The sequence below is a fragment of the Ictidomys tridecemlineatus genome, chromosome 14 (genome assembly GCF_052094955.1).
Source record: "Ictidomys tridecemlineatus isolate mIctTri1 chromosome 14, mIctTri1.hap1, whole genome shotgun sequence".
Classification (NCBI taxonomy): Eukaryota; Metazoa; Chordata; class Mammalia; order Rodentia; family Sciuridae; genus Ictidomys; species Ictidomys tridecemlineatus.
In genome coordinates, this window is record NC_135490.1 from 19,582,274 (window position 1) to 19,603,371 (window position 21,098).

A 21,098-nucleotide genomic window follows, 5' to 3' on the forward strand; every position below is an offset into this window, starting at 1 on the left:
ATTTGGGGAACAAATATTTTGTTGTTCTTTCAGCATAAAAGGCTGAAAACACAGGAGAAGAAAGATGAAGAGAATTTGCGTCTTGAATGACAATGTTTAGTGAATTCATCAATCTGGAGCACTACATATGGGAAATCATGAATCCCATTATTTTATGGAGGTTGATTTGAGTTCTCATATATTTGCAGGGACAATTACCTTAATTGATACACTTTACTAAAGCTGTATTGCCAGTGGGAAAACAAAACAATCTAAACCTGTAAAGATGAACGTAGAAAATTAACAATATTAGTCTCTATGTACGAATGGAATCATATTAAATTAGATGAAACTATTTGGGCTTGAAATATGTCATTTATTCAATTACTGTGTCACACACACATTATATTTTCTGCTCATAAAAAAGCTAGAGGTTTTAAACACATATGACTTCTAGAATTAAAAAGTCACCATTATGTGATTTAAAAAGTACTTACTCAAAGTATCCACTTAATAAAGTTCTCAGATAATAATAGATTTGACCTTGCCCTATCTTTTATCATGGATTCCATGGATTTTCTGTTATGTTTTCTAACATACAAAGCAAAATACTAGCACTTCATTTTTATGGAGTTGTTTTATTACAAAACTTGTTTTTATTCATCTGAAAATATAATAGGCTTGTCAAAGAAACTTTCACAACTTGAAAAAAGTAATTTGATTTTCCTATAAAAATAGTCTACCAGAGAAAGACACTGAGCTATATATTTTGTACTTTGTGTTATTCTATATTATTAACTCTAGGATGCACATTTTTTTCTCATTTAAATGTTATGCAATTTAACTGTTAAAGCTATTTTTCAAAGCAAAATGAGCAAATTCTTCTTAGTAGCATGTAGAATTATGGCACATTATCTATGTGTTTCTGAATCATTAAAAGGTAATAACTTAATAATTTTTCAAGTCAAAATTTATTCATTCACACAAAAACAGAACAGCACAACCATTCTGTAGAGAGAATGGCTAAACTAGTTGTTCTGTGCTCACCTCATTCTGTCCTTGACTGATACTATTTTTTTTTCTTTTTTAGTTATTGGGGATTAAACTCAGGGGCAATCATGAACCATATCCCCAGTCTCATTTTGTATTTTATTTAGAGACAGTGCCACACTGAGTTGCTTAGCCATTGTTGATGTTGGCTTTGAACTTGTGATTCTTCTGTCTCATCCTTCCCAGCCATGGGATTACAAGTGTGCACCACCATGCTGGTCTTTGACTGACACTTTGGTGGAGGACGTTACTTACACTGTATTGAGAAGAGTTTTGTAGCCATGAATTTAATGAATTAAAGCCAATTTTAGACTTATCAAATAAAATGTTTTTCAATTTAAATTTGAACCCGGATTATGGGAGAAAGTCTGCATCTGTGATTAATATGACTATGATTTGCGGCATGTTAAAACTCCTTGTTTTATAAATATCTTCCACTTCATAGTAATCTTTGAATTGTCGGTGGCACTGTCTGCGATCTCACCCACTGTGCAGCACTTATGTGGAAGGGAAGCTTTTTAATAGCCTGACCAGAATGTCCAAAGTCCAGTCTTATTTGCTTCCAGAGATTGCATAAGGGATGAGGCTAATGCAAAAACTGAAATAGAGCCATTTTAGAAATTTTTTGAGCCTAAGAAGTAAATAAATATATGACTTCATTTTGTTTTGCTTATTTAATTATCTAAAGCTAAAAGGACAAATGTATACTTGAAGCTGTCCATGGTCTCTATATTCAAACAAACTTATTTACCCAGTGGTTTTTTTTTATTTACTGTTATTTTGCCAACATTAGAGATTTTTCTGAACCACATAGCCTTAAAATTAAAATTAACTCTGTTTGTTGATAACTCAGTATCAAATTATGAGAACTAATTCAAAATGAAGACCTTCTTAAATACTGAATCAAGACAAGTGATTTAATTAAAATATATCTGCTTCCTAAGAACATGTTCTGCCTTTTGAAAAGGATATAATAAGAGGCAATTGAGAGATGTGTTGTGTTTACTTGAGATAAGTGGGGTATAGTGGCTGGCAATACTGACTGGCATGAGACAAGAACCCAAACAAGGGCAACCATTGCAATCATTCATTGAATCATTAAATTAAACAAAATTTAATAACATTTAATAAGAACATGTGCCATGCACTCAAAATCTCCCCCAAGTTTATTGACTCTGAATTGTTATTAAAAAGAAAACGATATTATGGAAAAATACAAAGCAGCAAAATTCTCAACAGTCTAATTCTTCCTCCTTTTTTCATTTTTATAATCATAAGCGTAATTAGTTTTAGAATAATATTTTCAAAAATTATTGGTTGTTAGATCCCAAAGTTATGTCCTTATCTATTCTCTGAATACTGCAGCCTAAAAGTTCAAAAAATACAGAGAATGATTATTTGTAAGTTATAAATTTGATGTCACAGTATGTAATATTTTTCTAGGAAGGAATTTTAATATATAAATAATTATTTTCATATGCCAACATTTTCAACATTACTTCAGTACTCAATTAGAAAGTCATCTTTTTTCCAAATATAATTTAGCTTGGATTTATATAATTTTGTTTGACTATTTCCTGAGAAGAAAAGTATTTATTATCAGCAATACATAGGAATTTGATAATATTGTGTAGCTTATCATATTATGTAGGCAACAATTTTTTCTAGTTATTTCTTTACACAAGGGATTCTCTCATAGTATCATTATTATTTATCGCCTAAGGCACATAGATTATTCTCATCACAGGGTTTAATCATGTTTCTAAGATAAAAAGCTTTCTTCTTAACATTGTGGTGGAAAAGTGATTGTTTTGCATCATGGTAGTGCAGAATAAGCATTTATTTGAGTGCATTTTTTTATTTGAAGACATTGAAAGAATAAAATGACTGAATATAAAATATAATTTATACAATGACTCTTATTGCTGAAATTTAAAATGATCCATTTCAATGAAGCAAGTATTTTTTTTAAGTATTGATCTCAGGCTTACTTAAGCTTTTCCTAAATGACTGGATCACTCAAGAGAAATATATCTTGCTTTTTAATAGAGAGGACTACTCTGAAAGGTAACATTTCTCCTGAGAAAACTGATCGTGTATCTGTTTTCCTATAAAGTAATACTTTTACTTGAAATACTGAAAATATTACAAGGATGTTTACTTATGGCAATTTTAATAAGCCAATTTATATGATTTACATAGCTGATACTAGGTCTAAAAATCCAGGTATTTAACACAACCAGTTTCCAAAGAATGTTAAAGGAATGCTGTAATCAATATTAAAGGTATCCTATACACAGTGTGAGTCTTCCTTCAATTTTTCTTTTTCAAAATAATTTTGGTTGTTCTTGCTTCTTTGTATTTTCAGATGTTTTTGAGAAAAGTTTGTCAGCCTGTGTGAAAAATAAACAACAATACAAACTAGGAAAAAAAAAAAACCAAAGCCTGTTAGGACTTTGACATGTTATTGTATAGAATCTACAGAAAAAGGGAAAAATAGTCTTTTAGCAATATAGAGTCTTCACATCTATTACAATGGTATGTGTCCTCATTTTTTAAATCATTGATTTAGCTCACTCAGATAGATAAGCACATGGGTAAACACACACACATGGATTAGATTAGATATTGTTGACAGATATCATAAAGGTATTTATGATATTAGATTAACAAGGCTCAGCATAATCAAATAGTAAATTTCTTAAAATAAATTTTATACTAAGAATGGCAGCATTGATAAGTAGCCAGATGGGAGAATATGTATGTACTCAATAACATTCCATTTATTTTTGTATATAAAACTGAATTTTTAATATACTTAGGCCAAAATGAAATAAATGTCTCTTTTTCTTTTTGGCTTTCTAGCATTGGAATTTTTTTTGTGTGTGTTTTACCAATATTTTAAATCACACATTTAGTTATTTGCTAAAAAAAAGATTTTAAATATACAAGCACTCTATCCTTAACCAGTAATGTTCTTAATTTAGAAATAATTTCTAAACAAGTTTTGACATAGGGCTAAAAAGCCTCCTGTAGAAAAATCATGTTTGGCAGAATATTCTATGTAACTGTTGCAAATTCAAGTTGTTTAAATAAACAGGATTTGTTGCTGATTGTGTCATGTGCATCTCTTGGAAATCTGTATTTGTGAGAACTTTGTATTTGTGAGGACAAAGTATAGCTTGATATATAAAAACAGCTAGGGAAAATTTTCAAGGGAGAAATTATTTCTTTTGTAATTTTTTTCTATTGGTTTGTACAAATATCATTATAACCTACCTCTAATATTGAAATCACACAGTGGGAGTCTTCCTTCAATTTTTCTTTCATTGGGCAATCACTGGAATCTTAAAATGCTCATCTTTCTATAATTAATGTCTCATTTCTCAAAGTTTAATATCATAAATCCTTAAATAATTCCTTCTTTAATGTAGGATATTCATCTATCTGTCATCACTACATCTATTCTATGGCTTGCAGTATCCTAATATGAATGCTTCCATTAAAAATTTGCATTAATATCTTAATAGTATCTGTATACTCTTGTCTCCTAATTAGAAGTTGGAGACTAAATAAATTTGTTTCTTTACCTGAATTTCTTTTCAAATCAGATCAGTCTTATTTTACCATTTCTGAAAATTTTTAAGACCACAAATAAAAGTCTTAACAAATCTTTCTGCTCATTTAAAATTTATTGCTTTAAAATTATTACATAATTTATTTTAACAAGTCTAAGTCTCATTTCATTTTCTTGGAGGATCCATTCTTTTCAACCTCATTTCATATTCAAATTTGATAAGCATATCTTCTAGAATTTTTCCTAAGTTATTGGGAATCAGTGATAAGCAGGGTAAGACAAAGAATAGATTGATATATAAAAACAGCTAGGGAAATTTTTCAAGGGAGAAATTATTATTTTTTTTGTAATTTTCCATTGGTTTGTACAAATAACATTATAACCTATCTCTAATATTGAAATCACATAGTGTGAGACTTCCATCAATTTTTCTTTTTAAGAATAGTTTTGGTTGTTCTTGCTTCTTTGCATTTTCAGATGTTTTTGAGAATAGTTTGTCAACATATGTGAAAAATAAACAACAATACAATACAAACGAGAATAAAAAAGAAACCTGTTGGGATTTTTGACTTGTTATTGTATAGAATCTATAGAAAAAGACAGGGAGAAATAGTCTTTTAGCAATATTGAGTCTTCACATCTATAACAATGGTATGTGTTCTATTTTTTTAAATTGTTGATTTAGCTCAGTGATGGCTGGCTGTTTTCATTTATCATAGTAAACTGTATCAACATTAACTTCATAAAGGTGATAGTTGTATCCCTTCCTCTCAATTATCTGGAAGGTTTGGAGTAGAATTGATATTATTTCTTCCTTCAGTGTCTGTTAGAATGAACAGATAAAGCCATTTGTACTTGAATTTTTTCTTTGTAGGAAGCTTTTTATTTATAAATTAAATTTCTTTAATATACGTAGGGAATAAAAAAACTAAGGCTGGTTCAATAATTTATTTTTTAAGTATTTAATTAAAATAATTTGTCTAATTTCTTTAAGTTATCAAATACATTGATATGATTTATTAACAACACACAATCATTATCCTTTAAATAGCTATAGTGAATATATATAATTTATAATATATATAATGAAAATTTTGATATCATCCTTATTATTCACTTGACCAGTTGAGGTAGAGTTTTGTCTATACTATTGACCTTTGATTGAATCATCTTTTGGTTTTATTAGTGTTCTTGGTTTTGTATATTTTTCAAATTTCTTCTTATATCTTTAATAACCCCTCCATTTGCTTGCTTTGTATTTAATTTCCACTTCTTTGTCTAAATTTTGAAGTGGAAGCTTAGATTTTGATTTGAATCCGCTGTTATTTTAGAACATAAGCATTTAATTTAACAAATTTCTCTCCAGCCTCTGTTTTTCTGATGTCCCGTACAGTTTGACATGCTAGGCTTCCACATGCATTGAATTAAAATATGTCTAAAAATTTATTTTGACTACCACTCTGATATAGGCCTAATTTAGAAATATTGTGTTGAATTTCCTAATAGTTATATAATTACATATTATTCTGCTATCAAGTTCTGGTTCAATTATATTACTGTCCTATTATATACATTATGTAATATCAATTCTGTTTATGTTTGTTTAATGGTCCAGAATAGAGGTTACTGGGTGAATGTTCTATGTGTACTTGAAAATAATGTGTATTGGGCTATTTGGGTGGTATGGTTTATAAGCAATGATGCCAAGTTGTTTGATAGTGTTTCTCAGGCCTTAAGTGTTGAAGTCTCCAATTAAAATAGTGGATATGTCTATTTTTCCTTTTAGTTCTATCACACTTTGATTGGTGTGTATTAAAAAAAATCTCTTGTTAGATGTATACACTTTTAGCATTACAATTATATTTATAGTGATCTTCACAGGATACAATTTAAACCTATCATACTACTAAGTACATTTTATTTATCCTATCCCCTTTAGCTCTTTCCTGTCATTTTGATTAATTGAACTTATATGATATCATTTTATCTCTACTATGGCTTACTAGTTACTCCTCGTAGACTTGTTTGGTATACCTAGGGCTGTGATATTGTTTTTTCAGCATTCTTGTCTCTGAATGCAAAAGAGTGCAAGTCCAACTCTGTCCTCTGTCTTCTGTGGTTGCTCTTGGGTATGAGTGTCACCTGTTCTTTCTTAGTTCTGCTTTTTCCTCTGCTCCAGGGGTTTCTATTTTTCTTATGTAAGGAGATGACCTTCTACCTCTGCTCTAGAAGCAGGCTGGGTAGGGTCTGGGTGGTTTTCAATCCATCTCTCAGATCAATTGAGTTTCAATACTATTCCTCTCTTACAGGCAAGATACCTTTCTTTCCCTTTCCTTGGGATTAACAGTGTTTATTGTCCTTACACCAGAGACTTAACCCTTGCATACTGTACCACTTAGAGACTCTGATCTTTTGCTGTCCCAAATCTTTCTCCTGTGCATCAGAGAAAGCCTGTGGAAAAGAATTTAGCAGTGAATGCAAACTCCCTGCAGGTTTGGATGTTCCAGCTGTCTCCAACCAGCTCAAATTCCCTGCTTGGTTTTGCTAACACAGGACAACTTCCTGACTTCTGATAGCAGCTACCCACTTCTTAGCTGCCCTGATAAATATGAGATGGCTCATGTGGCTTGTTTTCAGTGGAGGAATATTTTTCCTTGTTGGAATTCAGTTTATTTTACAGCTTGACACTACAGCTTTTTGATGAGCTCAAAAGATATATGTTTTCAGTTAACCAGGTGGGCATATATTCTCCATGTCCAGGTGGGAATATTCTGCAGGATTGGTGATGTTCTGGGGTTTTCTATATTCTAAATAGAAGCCTTAGTTCTACTTGTATACTTAAGTCTACTTCTTTGTCATCTTTCATTCAAGTATATTCATCAAGAAACTACACTGTTAGATGGTACTGGAAATTAGATGAGAAAGTCCAAAAAATTCTTATCTATTGCAAACAAACAAATGTACAAACGAAAACCAAATTTCCTGTTTTCAAAAATATATATAAACACAGAATTCCAGATTCTGCTTAAGAACTTCTTTGAACAAGAAATTCAAAGTATTTTCTCTCACTCTTTCTTCCTCTTCCTCCTTTCTTTCTTAAGAAAATTTGACTATGTTTTTATTAATGAATACCCACCTCTACTATGCATTTTGGTTTCCTGGGAGTAGTTGCAAAGCATATCTTTATTATCTTTGCTATCCCAAAACTCTGCTGGGTAAACCTGGACATTCTTATTCTTCCTAAAATTGTGTGAAGATTTACCATTAATATGGAAAATCTGAATTGCAATTTATAAATAAGCTGATTAATAAAAAAGGATTTTTAAATTTACTGTGATATCAATGTACATATTGTTAACAGTATGGATTCCTCAGCTTTATCTATAAAGTTGTTATTCGTCATAGACATGTAAAAGTTTCTCAATTAGTTGATTTCACTGAAGTATATCTTCAGATATAAAGTATAAATTTTCAACACTGAGAAACATGTATTTTAAACATATATTAAATATTCCTTAAAATGTCCAAAAGATACTTATATATTGCAACAAAATCATTATTTGTTATACTCAAGAATAATAATTAAGTAGAAATTACCTAAGGAAACAAATATGATTTTTTTAAAAAAACTGAGATTATTTTAAATGTTGTGCCTTAAACTATTCAAAAAGAGTGAAATGGGAATAACCAATGTGAAACTAGGTCTTCATTTTTCATTTATCTGTATAGAACTTTCACTGTTCCCTTTCTGTCAAACTATTTCCTAAATAATTTGTTAGTTATCTCTCATGTTGAATATTTCAGCTTTAGTGCATTGTACTTTTGTGGATTTTAAATATTGTTTATCCTTTGTAGAACCTTTTTATTCATCAACAGAGGGGTTACTTGATACAATATAAATATTCTTGCAAAGAATGCTGTTTCATTATTAAAACATTTGAGATACCTTCAAAAAGTGTATTATTATGTTAACTCTACCAACCTTTGCAGAGTGATATTTTATTGTTTTAAGTTTTTTTTTTCTTGTTTCTTCTTCTCCTAAATTATCTGTGTCTAATAAATAAGAAGTAGCTAATGCAGTGACCACTATACTCTAAATTGGGTACCCTAATTCCAGTACCCTTCCCTTATTTTTTTAATTTGTTTTATTCTGAAAGTTTAAAGCAAAAACAGAAAAAGAAAAATATAACAGGCATTCAGCATTAAAATCCCAACATTAGCAGAGTTTTTTCATTTGTTTCTTCAGCATTCTTAAAAAAATTAAATGAAAATATTATTGTGTACATATTTTGATTGACTATTCTTTAATTTTTCTTGCTCTATCATCACACTAGAAATAACTACATTGCACTTATGTTAGAAATTCTCTATGGTATTGTTATTTATGAGCCTTGAGATGAAAACTACTTTTTTTTTATTTTGAATCTGCTGAGATATCTTAATCCTCTCTTCCCTGAATAATATTGAGTCAATCTATTGAGTTTTTTTTTCAAAACATAATTTGGGTTACTGTATATTTTAGTTCTAGGAAGTCCATTTGGTTAATTTTTAAAAAATATTTTTTAGTGTTGATGGACCTTTATTTTATTCATTTATTTATATGTGGTGCTGAGAATTGAACCCAGTGACTCACACATGTGAGGCAAGTGCTCTACCACTGAGCCACAACCCCAGCCCATTTGGTTAATTTTTTAAAAAAATATTTATTTCTTAGTTACTGAGATATCATGCTTATTTCTTGAACCTTTATTATTACTATTGCTATCAATATTACATTGTAAATGTCTTCACAATTGATTGTTGAACTGTTTTTATCATGGCTGCCTTAAAATCTTTGTTATATGATTTTAACTTATGTCTCTTCTCCGTGTTGGCATTTGTTTCTTCTTTCCTTCTTTTTGGTATTTTTCTAATTCTAAGAATGATAAGCAGTTATCAGTAGACACCTAGACATTGGTGTGCTATTTTATGAGACTCTGTATCTTAAGACTTGACACTGCTCTGGGAAGCAAGGTAAGCCCTGTCTCACTGCTGCAGGTGGTGGCAGAACCCCTCTTCACTGTTTCCCCTCTGTTGACATTAAGTGGTTAAACCTCCTGTTTATAATGAGGGGAAGTGGGTCGCTGTTTCCTAGAAAACCATCACTGGTGCCACCTGACTCTGGGTTTCATTACTGTTGCTTATGTGACCTCCAGGGGCAACAGGGAGACCAGGGCCTCAGTACCACTAGGTGGTAATTTGAAAGACTTCACTCTCCTGTAAGCTTCCCTTGTCACATGGCAGAGGACAGAGTAGTGTATCCTCATCCAGGCTGGAGTGGAAGTCAAGGCTTCATTCAGTTTGGACTGACACCTCAGCAGAGCAAGCCACATTTGCATCCTGTGGAAGTTCCAGTTCATTATTCACTATCCTCTGAAGCATCCTGGCATGTGGCTGGGGACTTCATTACTGCTTTAGGATGTGAGAAGTCTAGGCTCCCACCAACATTTTCTGGTTTTGGTAGGAATTGGCTTTATTTATTTCTTTTGACTGGTAGGAGAAAAGTTATTATCTAACAATTTTGTCTCTTGCTAGATTTCTCTCATCTTAGTTCTTTGGATGGAGAGAGAAAAGCTTTATATTGTTATTATTATTATTATTATTATTATTATTAGTAGTAGTAGTAGTAGTAGTAGTAGTAGTCTATGCCCATTGATGGACCCAGTTTTTCCAATTTCTTCAGCTCCAAGAGTTCATCATATGCTGCATAGCAAAAGCCCAGGTACCCATCTATCCCTGGTTTCCTCTGGCCTCTAGCAAGTCTTTCTCCTTCTCTTCACCTTTCTGAATCAACCTATTTTGTTTATTGATAAAAAGTTCAAGGTTTTAATTATTAGGAGAAGAAATATGAAGATAACCCATTTCCCCAGAAACAAAAGTTATTTTTATTAATTTTAAAGTCATTCTTTGGAGAGACAAAGGAAAATCTAAGTAGTATGGGCCTGAAATTATTGGAGACCAATATAAACATGCTAACAATCTGGATACAACCAGACTTTTCAACATGAAGCTCTGCCTGTTTAACTTAAGGTTTAATTATCAATTTCTATTATCTTCAATCATTTCTAGAATAATAGAGTGAAGTCTGCCATACTAGTAGCATGCCACAGGATAAGAAGAATCAGTGTAGACCCAAACTAAAGGAAAAGAATTTCAGAGCACAAAAAGGAGTCAGTCTATTTCTTCCAAACTTAAATTCATTTAGGGATTTTGGTGTGTGTGTGCTTCCTCATTTTAACTTATGTGTTTCTCATTTTTGACTATACATTGTTACACACCTGTCTTAATTTGTTGTCTTTTTTTAGTATGGGATGTTGTTAAATATTCATAAATGACCCTGTCATCCATATATGTTATTATGATAAATACTGCAAATCTCCCATCTGTTTATGGTTGTTAAATTCCTAACTACACCTTTCCTATGCCCTACTAAACATGACCTATATTATCTCCTGTTGAGTATGGGCAAGATCAGGGACTCTGAGATTCCCCCTTTATTAAGCCCCTTTTCTGTTGACTATGATTAATCAAATGAGAAATTAGTATAGCTGGAGTGGATGTAAATAGGTGAACCCTCTAAAGGCTGGTGTCAAAATTAATGACAAGATGAAAAACTCTCTTATTAGCTTGGAGGAAAGAAGCCACCACCAGCATTATAGCTTCAAGGGGATAAATTTGGCCAAATATCAGGTGAGGTTGGACATTATGTTGTACTTGACTGTGGTCTTGTGAGTCCCTAAGAAAAGGATCTATCTTAGTCTTGCTTGGGCTGTTACAGCATGGGTATAATGAGTCTAGTAAATATGTGTGTGTGTATGTGTGTGTGTGTGTGTGTGTGTTTTAAGCCACTAAGCTTTGAAAGAAACATGCACTATGCATTAGTCAGTTTTCTGAGACTGTGACCAAAATAACTGAAAAGAAAAGGTTAGTGGAAAAGTTTATTTTGCCCTCATGATTTCAGTGTTTTCATCCATGGTTGGCCAACTCCATTGCTTTGGTCCTGAAGTAAGGCAGAAAATCATGGTGGAAGAGTAAGGCAGAGGAAGGCTGCTCAGCTCATGGCAGCCAGGACTGAGAGAGAAAGAGGGAAAGAAAGACAGAGAGAGAGAGAGAGAGTCAGAGAGAAAGAGAGAGCTCTCATAATGTAAGTGTTGTACTTTTGAACATTTCTGCATTGTCTAACATGAGCTTTTAAGGAGACTCTCACCTCATATCCAAACCATAAAAACAGGTCATTTTCATCTCCTCAAATGACATGAACCAATGACAATTCAGAACCAACTAAGTAAATAGACAATGTGCCCAGAAGAGTGCATTAAATATTCCCTATTTAACTTGTATTATTTTTTTTTCATTTATAAATAGTGTGTAATGTGCCTACTTTGTGGCATATTTTGCAGTGACTGGAAAAAGAAGATAATCTGTGTTCTTAGCATATAAAGTATGTAAGAGTTAATTCTACGTGTCAAATTAACTAAGTCATTGTACTCAGATACTTGGTCAAATATAATTTCATATGTTTCTATGAAGGTATTTTTAAAGAAGAGATTAATAGTTATATACCAATAAACTTTGAGTAAGGTGATTATCCTCCATAATATTGGTAGGCCTCATCCAATCTGTTCATGACATTTACAAAAACAAAACAAAACAAAAAAACACCTGATATCCAAGGAAGAAAGAAGAATTTTGCAAGCAGACTGCCTTTGGACTTAAACTACACATCTTCCCTGGTTCCCTACCTGCTGACCTACCATGGAGATTTTGAGGTTTTTGACTTCCTAAGTCTCCACAATAACATAATAACATGAGTCAATACATAAAATGTGTGTGTGTGTGTGTGTGTGTGTGTGTGTGTATTTCTTTCTCTCTGTATATATACATTTACAGTTGGTTTTACTTTTCTGGAGAATTCTGATGTATATAATGGAAATTTTCATTTTATTTCCTGTGCTCAAAATACATTTAAAATTGTTATCCATGGAGTTTTGCCTATGTTTGCTTTTGGTGTTTTGTTTGTTGATGCTTGGTTTATTGAGATAAAATAAAATGCATTTGTCATAATCAAAGGTAAGAGACTTCTTAATTGGTATAATGTACTATGAAAACTCATACACACCATTATTGAATCTGTTATAATCTTAAAGAATTATCTTAAAGAAATATAAAATTTTATTCCCAGACTATCTTATTCAGTAAAACTATAGAATCAGTAAATAATTTATTAATATAGGTGATATCACAGGTAAGAATACACTGTGGCTATTTTATAATTTCTGAATATTAGAATCAGACATTAATAATAATGTATATTTGTAATTTGGGGCATAAATATATTACATATTCTTTCACTTTACTATATGATTATTAAAGTAAGAAGGGATACTGACACATACAACTTCAGCAGGAAACACTTTATAACTCCTGGATAACTTTTCATTCTACAAAGAAAATATACAAATCTTATTATGGCCTTAATTTATGTTAAATATTTTTCTTCATGCCAAAACTTATCATCACATATGTTTCTTTTACTTTAGGAGAAAATACATGTTGAGAATTAATTTAATAACTGAAAAGATATTGAAATGATTTCTTTTTTACTTATAATTGATAAATAATTATTATACATATTTATGGGATACAAGATAATGTTCCCATATATGCATACACTGAGGATAATCAGTTCGTGTTAATTAGCACTACCACTATTTCAAACATTTATGATTTCCTTGTGTTGAGAAAATGCAAAATCCTTACTTCTGGCTATTTTGAAACAATACTTTAGTTTTAACAATGGTCATCCTATAGTGAAATGGAACACCAGAACTTAGTCTTCCTAATTTTATCTCTATGCCTACTGAGTGACTTCTTACCAACTTCATTCTTCCCCCACCTCCCCTCCTTAGTTTCTAGTAACCACTATTCTATACTCTATTTCTATAAGAAAAACTTTTTTGAATTATACATTTGAGTGATATCATGTGACATCAGTTTTTTGTTGCCTGTCTTATTTCACTTAGCATAATGTCTTTCAGGTTAATCCATACCATTACAATTGACAGGATTTTCTCCTTTTGATGGATAAATAATATTAAATTTATGTCTATTTCACACTTTCTTTATCAGGTATAGAAGGTACATATTTAAATACAGTAAAAGCCATATATAGCTTACCACACTTAACATCATAACAAAGGGGTAAGAGCTGAAAGCCTTTCCTCTAAGATCTGAGACAAGGGAACATGCTCATTGTCACCAAGTCTATTAACAGAGCAATAAGGCAAGAGAAAAGAAAATAGAAAAGATATTCAAATTGGAGAGAAAAAAGTCAAATGCCCTTGTTTGCAGTTAAAATTTATATCTATATCTATATCTATCTCCATATCTCTATCTACCTATCTATATAAATATATATATATATATATATATATATATATATATATATATATATATATATATATAGAGAGAGAGAGAGAGAGAGAGAGAGAGAGAAGAGAGACTCACCACCAAAACAAGATAAATTGAGTAAAGATGCAGGATACAAAAATCAACCTACAAAATTTAGTAATGTTTTTATAAGTTAATGGTGAACTATCCAAGAAAGAAAGCAAACAAAAATCTTGTTTATAACAGCTATAAACAGTAACATATATAGGAATGAATTTAACATTGAGATCAAAACACCTTTATGCTGAAACCACAGAATATTAATGAAAGTAATTGAGGAAGTCAGGTAATAAATAAGGAGATGTCTCCCATTTACCCAGTGGAAGAATTAATGTTGCTAAACTGTCCACATTACCTAAAACAATCTGCACATTTAATGCAATTCCTATGAAAAAGTCAAATATATTATTCCCAGAAATTAAAAAAAATCCTAAAATTTTCATGTGAAAGTACAAAATATCTCAATATGGAAATGCCATATTCCCTGATTTCAAAATATACTACAAAGCTATAATACCTAAATCACCATGGCACTGATATGAACACAGGCATATCTCAGTGTCATAAATAGATCATATAGAGAAAAATAAGAAAAGGACGTGGGGAAGCAAATTTTCATTCATATAAAAGTTTTACGTGTCTTCTTGTACTGATAATTTAATCTAAATATGATGGAGATAGTAAGACAGGTGTTTCTTTTTCAAGCTAATTGCTTTTCATTGATTAGTTCATAGGTCATTTGATAGAAGTTAAAACAAATATAGAGACTGATTTTTTACAAACAATATTATTCATGGATATGAAACTTATTGAAAATTTCCTTCTTCATAAAAATATTATATAAACTATAGGTTTCTGAAGGATTCAAAATGTTAAGACTTTATATATTCTAATACCATACAATATTTGAGTATGTGTAACTTGGAGGGAAGGCAGCATTTCTGTCTGTTCAAGAATATGCATAATTTATACTGAGCAGAGTCTGTAGAAGAACAAACATTAACTGAAATCATGCTCATTTCGCAATAGTAAGCCACCATTCCTGATTGTTAGACTCCACTGGCAATTCAGAATCATCATGTTGTCTTGGGTTACATAGAAAGCAGAGCAATTCTGGTTAAAATTAAGGCACCATTTAAGAGGAAAGTCCTAGATTTTTTTTGAAATCACGTTTTCTATTACAAGTCACGCTTACTATCTTATAGCTTGATTTTAATTTTCAGTACTATTTAAAAAAATCAAAACCAACTATCCCTCTGTAGTTCTTCTTAATAAAGACTGATGAGGCAGAAATTCCTCTACATTCATTGAAACATACAAACAAACAGAAAAACAAAAGCAATCCCTAAAAGTTTTAGTAATTTCAATGGCAATCACACATCGATTCAATGATGTCATCTTTTACAGCAAATTTGGGAAATAGTTGTATCATCTGAGTGATTTTGTGAACATTTCATAAAAGCACTAAAATCAAAGTTGGAAGCCATCTGGTTTGTAATCGGGAATCAAATCCCAATCAAGTTTCCTACAGATTACATACTATTTCCATACTACTGTTCTTAAAATAAATTCAGACTGAGATGGAAGTGTCTGCATGGAATAAAAACCAAGACCTAAATGTGCTAGTCGTACTTTACAGGCACCAAACTAATTTCAGTTAGCCATCCCTTTGATCATTGGCATTTTATTTTAAATATATAGGAGCCTTATTTAGGTTAAAGTTTGAAAATGCTTACATTGTAATACAGTACAGCTTTGATCATGTAACTCATCAAATGACTACAGCATTGATGTACTTGTATGGATTAGGGCAGGGAGTCAAAGAACTCAATTTCACATTTGAGGGAAAGGGGAAAAAAATGCTTAAACATTGGAATTGCACTTACTTCCTGTCAGGGTTTGCAGCATCCTGAATCAGTTGGCCCTAAGGCAGACAGAATTCTTTTGGATACTGGATGATGTTTTGAAACACTCTGAGACATAACATACATTGTAGAGAAATGGTTAATGAAAGTTCTCTGCTGGATGCACTAGGAGAGCATCCCCATTTGAACTTCTTGGGGAGCTGCCACCACCTTCATTGTTTCAGGCTGAATACATGGTGAAACAATTACTTGAATTCAAAACAGCCAGATGAACAAAAGGAACCCGACATTTGAACAGTCTCATGTGTAGTGACTGAGTATAGATAGATGTGCAGCTCTCTGAGTCACAGTTTGCAATGTGAAAGGCTTGTGCCGGGGTGCAGGGATTCTAGAAGCCAGTTGTGCCAATCAGTGTGTAAGGGTGAAGAATGTAAAGGATATTGAAATAGATTGCTAGTATTTCTAAAACTGAACTTGTATATTTGTATTTACCCAATTCACAAAGCAGTAAGAGAGGAGGCACTAAAGTAAAATGAACAGTATGTGAAATTGAAGGTCAAATATGATATAAATTATTTTATTATGAAAATAAGGCCATAATTCTAAATTGCTTATAGCAATTTTATAACATATGAAATTTAAATGTTAAGCACTATAAAATTTATTCCTTATGCAAGCTATTATTATTTTATAAACTATTCTCTTAGAGAATTATATATTTTTCAAAGTTGAAACAGCTGTTCAGAGCTGCAAGAACACTATTTAATTTTCATTGCAACAAGGCACTAAAAATGTGCCTAAAATTTTTACTAAGAAATTTCTAAATTGTTTTACCAGGTCAGTAACAGCACTAAATAGAATTGAGTTTTGCAGACCCCCAAAGTTAGCAATTGAAAGAATCGATAACAAATTAGCCAAAAATAGAGCACAATATTTCACAAAATTCAAAGGAGGCTTTTGAATCAAAATGTGAAGTTGAGCCATATGAAATTGCAAATATTTGATGATTTGACCTATAAAAAGCAGTTCATGTAGCTCAACTCAATACATTTTGTATTGCTTACTGAATTCTAACCATGGTGGATACACTGAAGTTACACATAAATAAATCCTTTCTTTCAAAACAAATCAATGAAAACAGAATAATCTCAGATTTGCAAAGTACAGAACAGTATATCCTCTGTGTTATTGGATTTCACATTTTGTGCAGATCCTGGGGGTTGAAGAAGTTTCTGACACTCTATCTTCTCAATTGCACTCCAATATGGTTATCTGTACACTGTGTACCCTGAATAAATATGTGATTTTGATTTGTAATGTAAATATAACCTATTTTCAATTGTCCAAATCCTGATTTAACTAACAGATTATGTTTGGTACTATTTGCTCCACTCTGTTCACTGAGCAGAATAATTAAGGAATACCTAAATAGTTTCAATAATTTGGATTCTTTAACTCTGTTAGAAAAAGTTATAAAAAATACGTGGTATCATATCAACTATTATTAATTTTACAATTTCTGTCAATTATATGTTTAGACTTTCCATTATATGTAGAATACCATATGCTACTTTGGTATGACTTAAGAATTATATCCCTAAAAGATTTATGCCATCAAAATTATTTTGTTCAGGCAAATTTTTATATGGAAAAGGGAATTTTGACAGTAAAGAGGAATTGGCAAATTTCAGATATGGCAAATTCATTGTCTAGGGAAATTTCATTAGTAAAAAAGGAGACTACATCCTGAAGGTTAATAAGCTGTTTACTAACCAAAAAAAAAAATCAACATAGACCACCCAGCCACTTCTGAAGAGTGGGCCCACTTTCTTGTTGAGCAAGTAGTACAAATTCTCTCTGCTATCATCACCAGATGTAATGTCAAATACTACATAATTACTTTTTAAAAAATAAGTTTAAAAACACACATGCCAAAGTAAAAATAAAATTCGCCTCATTTGCAATACTCTGTGGTAAACAAATAAATGAGATACATTCTAGAAAGGCATCTACAGGTACAAACCAAGTGTATTCTTGTCCTGAAAGCAGATCTTTATTGATAACAGAGGCTTAGAGTTACCTCTTGATTGGTCTGAAGTTCTAAGTAACATTTTTTCAATTAGTACAAACTGTTTCTTATTAAATTGAATCATGGTGTACATGATAAAAATTCTTGCTATAAAAAAAATGCTTTTACTCAGTAGTTTGCAAATACACATATACAAAGCAAATAACTTCCTCCTCCAAGAAATATGATCCTTACTTTTGTAATCCTACCATACTCATTAACTTTATTTCATTTTATTAGCAAGTCTTGATTTTCTATCTACTGTGTCAGAAATATCTTACATAAGAATCCCCCTGAGGATAATTATAAGACTCCAGCCTTGGATCCCATTTCTGAGTGTCTGATTCATTAGGTGTAGGGAGGGACCCATTTGTACTTCTAATCCTAACAAGTTCCTAACAATTTCCCTGTTGATGCTGATCCTGCTGGTCTGGGAAGTACAATCTGACAAGCTCTCTTGTAGGTTCAAAAATTTCAGGGACAAGAAGGACAAAGTATAGCTCACATTAAGTTCTAGTAGGAAAGATGAATGAAAAGATTAAAGGTTAAAGAATGTCTATTAGTATGTCAGTGAAGAATAACTGAATCGAATTCACAAACACACCAAAGTATTTCTCTTCGGTAGTTTGGTTTTCTAATGCCACATGTCCATGGGGATTTCCTATGCCAGCTGCATTAATCAAATGCATGGAACTAGTCACCTGGAAGTCCCATTTGGCCAGGTTTCAAAGTTAAAAATTAATCAACCCGCTGGGTGCGCACACCTGTGATCCCAGGAAGTAGGATCATGAGTTCAAAGCCAGCCTCAGCAATTTAGTGAGGCGCTAAGCAGCTCAGTGAGACCCTGTCTCTAATAAAATACAAAGTAGGGCTAGGAATGGGGCTCAGTGGTCAAGTGCCCCTGAGTTCAATCCCTAGTACCCACAAAAAAAGAATCAATTGGACACACTGATTTCTTCTTGCAACTCTTAAAATGTGTAGATGATATCCTGCATACACACAAAAGAGGTCTTATAAAGTTATAAGAGTTTAGCTTCTCCCCTGTGGTTTTCCAGCTCACTCATACAGACATTGGGTCCTCTACTTATGGGTCAGAAAGGGTTGCACTGAGCTGTCTGGAGAACATGGCCCCATATCACTGTCCCCGGGTTTAGTCTCTACCTTTGGTGGAATGGTGAGCTGCATTCACACTAGTGGGTGCAGAAGCCTATTCCAAATGGAGTGAACAGTTGGGGAGAAGGAAAGGGCTTTGAGACAATAGATGTTTGGAGAGTCCACATGAGTCATTTAGAAAGATCCATTGTTGTACCTTCACTATTTCATGTTTTTAGAGTGAAATGAGGTTTTCTTTCCGTGCATTACTAAGGTCTCACTAGACCTTGGACACAAACTTTTCAAAAAAAAAAAAATGAGCAGATTAGATCTCAAATTCTTCATCATTCCTATAACTGAGGTAAAACCTGGATTTTATTTGAATTCAAATAAAAATTTGAATTCAAATTTCTATCATAGGAATATTGAAAACACCATGAAGAAAGGAAATCTCAAGATGTGTTCCAGCTAAAATTTCTATCCTTTTCAGTCTCAAACATAAAGTCATTCAAGTAATCTATTCAATTGCAAAGGAACTGTACAATTAACTGTACAGTTAGACATGTTAACCACAGTCCTTCAAGGTATTTATATATGTACATATAAACACACACACATACTCACACACACACAAAAAAAATCTATACATGGCAAGACCTAGATTGATATGCAGATATGAAAAATAAACACTGATATTATTTCTAAACCAGAACTATATACTTGTTCTACGTGAGAAATTACTTGCTATTAAGTCAGCTGGAATCTAAAATTGCACAAGTGTATTTACTTTTCTTTAGTCATCAATCACAAAGATAACAGACTGGCCTCAGATATTTCAGCTAGTATTTGACAAACAATAGATTCAATATATGATAAATAGTGGCTATCCAATGTACATGTATGAAGACATGAATTTGTGTTATATACTTTGCAATCAACCAGAGATTTGAAAAATTGTGCTCTATATGTGTAATAAGAATTGTAATGCATTCTTCTGTTATATATATATACTAAAAATATAAAAAATAAAAGAAAAAGAAAAATATCTTTTTATTTAAATAAAGCTTCCCTCATGCTATAACATTTTTATATCATTAATCACACATATATGCCAGCAATGTGAGCTTTCTTTGAAACTTCATGCCATTTAGAATCAACCAGAATGAAATTTTTTTAATAAATTGGATAATTCGCCCATTGTACTTTGGCAACACAGTCAACTATAACTTTTCCTGGTAGAGAAAGATGAGAAGGGAAATATTTGAGCACAATCAGCACCCAGGAGGTTCCTAGTACTAAATAGGACACATCTCCAGAAATAGGGCACCAAGTTTGAAAATATCATTTTCCAAAGACAATTACTCTAGTACAATCCTACCCTGTTCCATAAGCAAAAGCATCTTATTTTTATAAGTAGTCTGAAAAGAGAGTTTATAAATGCATTAATGACAAGAACAAAGTATTTAATAAAATCAATCAGGTAGAGCTTGACTTATTGAGGCTGAGCAAGTACAATTTGTCTTATAGCAACTTCTAATAGAATTTAAGATTCTGATAGAACTGCAATCCAATCAGGTTGGTAGCAAGAGTGACAGATGTTTTAAGTTTTTATAAATCAGCCATGGTAGGTGGTATGTCACCTGAAAAGTGGTAAGTCAAATAAAGATAACCTAGCGTCACTGAATCTCTAGGATTCTCCAGGGAAAAGTGTGCTGTGGCACTGAGGCCTGCTTGGCTGGGATGGTGTTGCCTGCATTAAAATATTTTCTTTGTAAAGAATCAGAGTGGTGATCAGTTCCTTTACATGGTAGAGGGCTTTTCAAGTATAACCAGCCAACAAGTTTTCTAATACTGAAAAGTTTGACTTTTGGATTTATTGCCCCCCCCATCAGGAAATGTGAAATACATCTTCAAAACATAAAGGAGAAGAGACAGAGAGAGAACTTTGGTAATTAAGAGAATATGATTGAAGTTTAGG

General features: G+C 32.0%; 1 protein-coding gene across 2 annotated transcripts in view; it reads right to left on the reverse strand.

Annotated features, from left to right (window-relative positions):
- Spock3 (SPARC (osteonectin), cwcv and kazal like domains proteoglycan 3) overlaps positions 1–21,098 on the reverse strand; it is a 405,155-nt gene that overhangs the window by 66,620 nt on the left and 317,437 nt on the right. The gene's annotated exons all lie outside the window — the stretch shown is intronic.